This window comes from Hemitrygon akajei, chromosome 23 (genome assembly GCF_048418815.1).
Source record: "Hemitrygon akajei chromosome 23, sHemAka1.3, whole genome shotgun sequence".
Taxonomy (NCBI): domain Eukaryota; kingdom Metazoa; phylum Chordata; class Chondrichthyes; order Myliobatiformes; family Dasyatidae; genus Hemitrygon; species Hemitrygon akajei.
In genome coordinates, this window is record NC_133146.1 from 46,950,052 (window position 1) to 46,958,415 (window position 8,364).

An 8,364-nucleotide genomic window follows, 5' to 3' on the forward strand; every position below is an offset into this window, starting at 1 on the left:
TATTTGGAAAAACCAAAGACTTCATTTTAAATGGAATTATAGTCTGATGAATATATTGCAAAGATAAATTCAGATAAAGGAACATTGTTTTTAAGAATCCTGCAGAAGAGTCATTTTTAAATTTTGCTGTGCTGCCTTCTGTATGTATATGCATAATGCATTATTATGACAGCTTTTGACAATGGAGCACAATAATCAGATTAGGATTTGCTGGTGCATTTACTCAATTGGCACACCTTTTAGTAACTTGATTAATTTAGTGTTTTTGCATTCAGGGCAAAGTTATGATGTATAGCAATTATATCAGGATAAAAATAATTGAAAATACCAACCAATCAGATTGGACTAAATTAGTTGTGTTTTCATGTATGAAAGATGGAGGAGCTCCAATTTAACTCAGCATTACAGATGTAGTCTACATAATAGCATGTTAGTCTTAAATAGCATGGATTTCATCTGCTCTGCTTTTCTCTCTTTTAAAGTTCAAGAGTACCTTTGGTGCAGCAAATGTAATTTTATAAATATTTCATGCACTGAACTGAAGTCTCCTAAATGTAGTAGCATTTGATCTTAATAACCTTCTTTTTAATCCTCATTCTTTCAAGTATCATCATTGATGATGGTCTTAAACAATGAGGTAAATCCTGCCCTGCTCTGAAGACCACTCATTATGTTGTTCTGCCCAATTTGGTTCTACAAAATCATTTCTTTATTATTTAGAAATCAAACCACCATTACAACACAAACTATTCTCACTTCCTTTTGCTTTGAGGTCTTCTTATTTTGTTATCTAGTTCCATTTGATGATCTAAGCAGTGAAGGAAGCTCCTTTATGGATAAGAACTTAAAGCATTGAAAAGAACTGGTCCTTGGCACAGTTAGGAGGAGAACAAGGAATTCTTTCTTGTATCCAAATAATACTTTTCCTTCAATTAACAACAGTAGAACAAGTAATTCAGTTAATAACCCAATAGGTTTATGGAACATTGCGCAAATTTGCTGCCATTTTAAAATCCATCAAAGGATATAAACAGATGAATAGATAAGCTGCATAACTGAATAGTACAAGACACTGAAACTTCAGAATTCTGATTGTTCTATTTGTCCTTTTGCAAGAAGTATCTAAAACTAACATGCAGGTCCAAAAAGCAATCAAGTAGCCTAAAGGAAATTTGGGCCTAACTGGAAGAAAGATGCATTATGAAAATGCAGAAGCTCTGGTGCAACTTTGATGGCATAACACATTGAATACATATTTTTGAGTACTTATTTATTGATTATTCTATCGATTTATCCACAAGAAAATGAATCTTAGGGTTGTATACCATGACATATACAGTGTACAGAATAAAATTTACTTTGAACTTTGACTATTTAGGGAAATGTATACTTACATTACAAGCAGTACCACTGAGAGATTCCTGGGACAAAGCATTATCTTTTGATTGAGCAAGATGATCTTCCTAACTTGGATTTAGAATAATAAAAGATGATGCTATTGAAACATCTAAATAAATAATCATTGATATTTCTAGTTCTAACAAATGATTTTTACTTTGTCGGTGAAACTCCTTGCAGCAGTTTTCATCATTTTCCATGTTGTACAAAACTTTCAAAGTGCCCATCTTGAGCAGCACGCACAAAATGCTGGTCAGGCAGCATCTAAGGAGGAGAATAAATAGTCAGTGTTTTGGGTTGAGACCCTTTGTCAGGACAGAAAAGGAAGGGGGAAGAAGTGAGAATAAGAAGATGGGTTGAGGGGAAGGAGTACAAGCTGAAGCCAGGTGGGTGGGGGGAAAGGGGATGAACTAAGAAGCTTAATGGTGATTGGTTAATAAGGTAAAGGGCTGGAGAAAAAGAAACATCTTGCCTACTTACTAATCAAATTTGTCTGTGGGTTGGATGACTGACAGAAATAAATAGATGAAAAGAATTGTAGGCATAAATGGAGAGAAAAACAAGAGTATACTTAATAACTTGAAAGAAAGTGAAGATTCAGGTGAATCTAAATTAAATTAGCTAAAAAGTTAAATTGAACACATAATGCAGCAGAGATCAATGGGTGAAGCAGCAAGAGCTGATGTTTCTGGCTGAGATCCTGCATCAGGACTATGACTATCAGGAATGCTAACTATCCCTTTGTCTCCACAGTTGCTTCTCAATCTGCTGGATTCCTCCAGCAATTTGTTTTTGTTTTCTTTCAGATTTAAGTATTGCAATCTCTCTTGTGTCTCCATGTAAGTGTCCTTTCTGTAGTTGCTAGTGCATTTTGAAACACTAGATTAGTGTATCCCCTATGTATGAATTGAGCCAGTCTCAGTTTCTGGGCGTCAGGGATCTCGACAAGTTTTGACCAAAATAGAAAGGAAGAAAGAGGAAGAGGAAGACATCATTCAGGAATTTGTTCAGGCAGTTCAGCAATCAAAGATGAGGTTGAATCAAGCAGATTGTCCCCAGCAACTATTTTACTAAATAACTTCTTTAGTGGGAACTTTGCCTCATTCATTAGTGTTACAGCAAGTACCCGCAAGTGGTGTTTGAAAATGAAATGATCAGCATTCTTTTTCTAACTAATAGAAAGATGTGAAAAATTGATTCAGGGCTTTTCCCTGTTAAGACTCAGAACTCACCCACTCATTCTTACAACTGGATAACTTTTAAAACCCAGAAGCTTCATTTAAAAGATTTTTCATAAAGTATTCCCATCTATCATGTATACAATGTAGTTCAAATTCTTGTTGGGAAGTCCCTTTAACTGATGAAACTCTTTTATTGCTAGGCAATTTGAGAAGACTCTATTGCTGCTTTAACACTGTTTGGAGAATATATGTTGCTAAGTAATTATGAGAAAACTGGCATATAATATAAACTGTATATTTTAGTAATTTTAAATAATATTTGACTTTTTGAATATTAACTGAAAAAGAAATATACACTTCTGCAGCATTTATATAATCTACTAGGATATTATATCATATTTGCATTATTCTATATATTCCCTCTGTAAAGTTCTCGCTCGGGTGTAACCGAACCCGAGTTAAACGTCGAGGTAAACCGTTGTCAATGAAGACAGAATCACAGTAAGATTAACCATTTACTGTTCACTCTTCCACATTAACGTATGGTGAAAACTGTTGATAAAACATTACAAGATTGGTACAGTATTTGTTTCCTTCTAGATATCACATTTACATCGTGAATACTTGCAAAGGTAAAACTACAACAACTACATTACATTAAAGTGCAGCATACAGTCAGAATCTACTTACGCCATTGACTGCTTTAAATACACTTCAAAGCGACTATCCCGACTCTTTAACTAGCGAAAACATAAACCTTATCGACCGTCGTTACTTTTAACAGAATCAGCGTTAACATTTTAATTCAACATATCGATTATCTATGACTTACAGCGTTGCTTTCACTATGTTTTTGGTGCGTAGAAAGACAACTGTTCTCGCACTGGACTGGCACATGTGTGGCCCCCACCCTTGCGTCTTTCCCAAACCGGTATTTTCCCACAAGACACGGCGAAACCAGATGTGACGTCATCACATGCCGCGATATATTACAGACAACGAATTTACTTAAACAATCCTAAATTTAACTAAAAAATGCTAACAAACGAATTACTAAGTGAAAATATTATAAAGTAAATAACTGCCATAAAGGCAGCACACTCCCTGCTTGACCTTCGTAAGGTCACAATGAACATAATACAAAACTTCAGTCTCTAAATCAGTCATTAGGTAGAAGTAGAATGACTTCTGTAACTGGCCTTTGGTAAATTTTCACATCGCCTTGGTCGGTAGTTTTCAACTCGACTTTCCTGACATGTCCATCCCGACTAGGGAATGTGGCAGTGACTCTGGCTATTGGCCAGCAGTTGCGGGCGATTTGCTTGTCCCTGATCAGGACTAAATCTCCAACTTGAAGATTCCTGCTGGGTTCTGTCCACTTTTGTCTGTGTTGCAACAAAGGTAGATATTCCTGTCTCCAACGAGACCAGAACCGATTTGCCAGAGCCTGGACCTGTCTCCATTGCTTTGTGTACAAATCCTTATCAGAGAAGTCCCCTGGTGGAGGGGGAGCTCCTGCCTTCTGCGTAAGGAGCATTGATGGCGAGAGTATGAAGGGGTTTTCCGGGTCAGAAGACACGGGTAGGAGTGGTCGTGCATTTATAATGGCTGTGACCTCTGCCATTAGTGTGCACGGTACCTCGTGGGTCGATCGGGTGCGTTGCTGCATCTCAGGTTTCCTTTTCAGGGTTTTTTGCAAGGATGTGAACTGGTTGACTGCCTGCTCTTTGTTGTTTGGCAAGCGCTGGCGTGGTTCTCTGAAAGGCAGTGGGGTGACCCCATTATTTGCTTTGTCTCTGAAGACCTTGGTGTCCTCTGTTTTTAAGATGGCGTCTTGAGCCGATGAAGCAAGTTTATTATCATGCTCCGTTTGAGCGAAGACTGACTGACCCAGCGTCTCGTCAGTTACTTTGCGCTTGCTAAAGCCTTGTTGTGCTTCCTGGACACACATGGATCTTGTGCGGGGTTGAAGAATCGAATGGCGGCTACTCTCTAGCACATTGGTCTTGAGTGTGTTAACCGTCGATTTGTGTATGTTGCCAGGGCACACCTCCCCTATCACCACCCAGCCCAGATCCAGGCGTTGGGCAAAGGGGGCGTCGTGTGGTCCATTGACCTGCTGCCTAACCTTGTGCACCCAGAGAACATCTCTTCCTAATAGCAGGAGTATTTCTGCTTTTGGATCCAGCTCTGGGATGTGTTTGGCGATGTGGTGGAGATGTGGTTGGTGTAGCACCGCACTTGGCGTTGGGATCTCAGTGCGGTTATTCAAGATTTCATTGCACTCTAAGAGTGGAGGGAGACAGATGACGACTTTACCCTCCAGGGACTCGATCTGGAAGTCTTCAGCCTTCCTTCTGTAAGTTTCCATGTTGCCTGAGCAAGTTCTAAGGTAGTATGGGAACTGCTCACTCTCAATGTTGAACAAGTTAAAGAACTCTGGACTGACTAGCGAGCGATTGCTCTGATCATCCAGAATTACATAGGCTTTGATGGCCTTGTCTTTGGCTCCCTTAGGGTACACCTTAGTGAGACAGATCTTTGAACAAGAACGGCTTGACTGAGCTTGACCGCAAACTTCTGTACAGCTCGAGCTGACAACAGTTGTCCTGGAGTGAGCTTCTCCCTCCCCGCTGTCCTGTTGTGGGGGTGAAGGAGCGTTGTCAGTTCGCGGTAATGGGCCGGGATGCATGGCCCCATCGTGATTAGTGCTATTACATTCCGGGCACTTCACGGAGATCGTACACTCTCTAGCAAAGTGAGAGGTTGAGGAACAGCATTTAAAACATATTCTTTTCTCCTTGAGAAGGGCCATCCTCTCTTCAAGGGGTTTTTCCCTAAACGTTCTGCATCTTTTGAGGGGGTGGGGTTTGTTATGCAATGGACAATTCTTGCTAGGGTCGTTGTTAGTTGTAAAGGCTTCAGTCTTAAGCACTGAGACTGGTTTATTAATGTTGAAATTATTCGAAGAGGATTTATCTGGCTTGGTGTAAATTGTACTGCTTCCTGGACCCATGAGGCTAGGGTCATTTCGCTTCTTCGCCTCCTTGCACACAAACCTAGTGAAATACTCAAAGGGAGGAAATCGACCTCTGCGATCTTCCTTGTACTCTGAGGCAACGGACAACCACCTGTCCTGCAGCCCAAATGGAAGTTTGTCCACGATTTGTCTAATCCCGGGTGGAGTATCTAGGTATACTAGACCAGCTGAGTAACCGTCTTCTTTGGCGCCTTGAATCTCCATGAGTAAATCTCCGAGCTCCCTTAACTTAATGTGGTCCTTGGCTGACACCTTAGGAAAATTTTCCGAACATCGGCATAGCGCCGCTTGAATAATTTTGGGGGCCCCATAGCCTTCCCGAAGTCTCTCCCATGCTTTGCTTAAGGCTAGCCCGGGGTCGTTGATGTACACTGAGCGTAAGCGTCTCACCTGTTCGCATGAGTCTTTTCCCAGCCATTTCGCCACAAGATCCAACTCCTGGGTTACTCTGAGCTGGACTCCGTTGATAGCGTTGGTGAATGTGGAGTGCCATGCATGGTAATTTTCAGGTTTATCGTCGAACTGGTATAGTCCTGAAGTGACGAGATCCCGTTGCGCTAAATACCATGCTACGGGTTCAACTGCAAGTGGCATGCGGGCTGAGGAAACATGTCTGCGGGTATACGACTGAGGGCGTACATCTGTTATGGAATTTGCTGTTCTGGACTCGGTCTTTGCCTCTCTTCTCCCCAAATCTGGTAAGTTTGGTGTCGAGAAGTACTTGTCATGAGTCCTTTCACTCTTGAGTTCGTCGCGGAGTTGCAAGCGTAAATTGATTTCCTCGGATGGAAGTGATGCGGTCGGGCCTCTCTGAGACTCCTCGTGAAATGGGACGTTATCAAATAAGTGTGGAGAGGAAGAACGAATCTTCCAGTCTATTTGAGATTGGACATAGTCGCTTGTGCGTTCCAACCTGATCTTTTCTGAAGTAGATTTTCCGTCAACCGGATCATGCATACCTTCAGCCTCTTCTATGTAATCTGCTTCCACCCTGGCAGCTTCTTCTTCTCATTCTAGCTTCAGCACTTCTAACTCTGCCGCTATCCTTGCTCTTTCCAACTGGTTTTCGGCTTCTCTGGCAGCCTCCTCCTTCTGGTTTTCGGCTTCTCTGGCAGCCTCTTCCTTCTGGTTTTCGGCTTCTCTGGCAGCCTCTTCCTTCTGGTTTTCGGCTTCTCTGGCAGCCTCTTCCTTCTGGTTTTCGGCTTCCCTGGCAGCCTCTTCCTTCTGGTTTTCGGCTTCCCTGGCAGCCTTTTTCCTCTGGTTTTCGGCTTCTCTGGCAGCCTCTTCCTTCTGGTTTTCGGCTTCTCTGGCAGCCTCTTCCTTCTGGTTTTCGGCTTCTCTGGCAGCTGCTCCCATTTTTATTTCTTCTTCTTGTTTGGCAAAGCGCGCTTGCACCTTGGCGGCTTCTGCTTTAGCTCTTGCTTGGGCAGCCTTACTTGATGCCCTACTGCCCCTGTCACTGGATGGCAACGACTTGATGCTGGACCAATTTGTCATTGCTGCACTTGAAACACCTGATAATGCCGCTTTTTCACTGTAACGTTCTCGCTCGGGTGTAACGAAACCCGAATTAAACGTTGAGGTAAACCGTTGTCAATGAAGACAGAATCACAGTAAGATTAACCATTTACTGTTCACTCTTCCACATTAACGTATGGTGAAAACTGTTGATAAAACAATACAAGATTGGTACAGTATTTGTTTCCTTCTAGATATCACATTTACATCGTGAATACTTGCAAAGGTAAAACTACAACAACTACATTACATTAAAGTGCAGCATACAGTCAGAATCTACTTACGCCATTGACTGCTTTAAATACACTTCAACGCGACTATCCCGACTCTTTAACAAATGAAAACATAAACCTTATTGACCGTCGTTACTTTTAACAGAATCAGCGTTAACATTTTAATTCAACATATCGATTATCTATGACTTACAGCGTTGCTTTCACTATGTTTTTGGTGCGTAGAAAGACAACTGTTCTCGCACTGGACTGGCACATGTGTGGCCCCCACCCTTGCGTCTTTCCCAAACCGGTATTTTCCCACAAGACGCAGTGAAACCGGATGTGACGTCATCGCATGCCGCGATATATTACAGACAACGAATTTACTTAAACAATCCTAACTTTAACTAAAAAATGCTAACAAACGAATTACTAAGCGAAAATATTATAAACTAAATAACTGCCATAAAGGCAGCACACCCTCACTTTACTGGACACACCTCCCAAAGCGCTTCATGTTGCCACCTTTACCTTTTCTTTTCATGCAGATAAAAACAAGCTTGAGGCCTAGCTGCTGAGGCTACAAATGGTCACCTGGCCTCAGATGGTGCATTGCTCTAAGGAACTTTTGACAGCTTGCCACAATCTAAGGCCTTTGATAATTTTTAAATTCTGATTAAAAATAAATAAGAAAGTAAAACATTTCTGAAAAAGTAACAGTAAATCTACTAAAATAACACCTCAAACAACTAAAATTTAATTACCAGCAAAATATAAAGCAAAGGAATCAAAATACTTAGCTGTTTATTTGAGGTTGGTGACCTCACTTAAGAGGACGAAAGGACATCTGCTCAACTGTTCCTTCATGAAGAAAATATTATCTTTACCAAGGTGACAGCCTTTTGGAGAAAGATGACATTTGTTTCAACTCTGATATATCAATGCAGCAAATTTTACAGGTGAAACCATTTTCTTTTGTTGGCTCGTGCTCAAGTATTCCAATCTTCTTCCC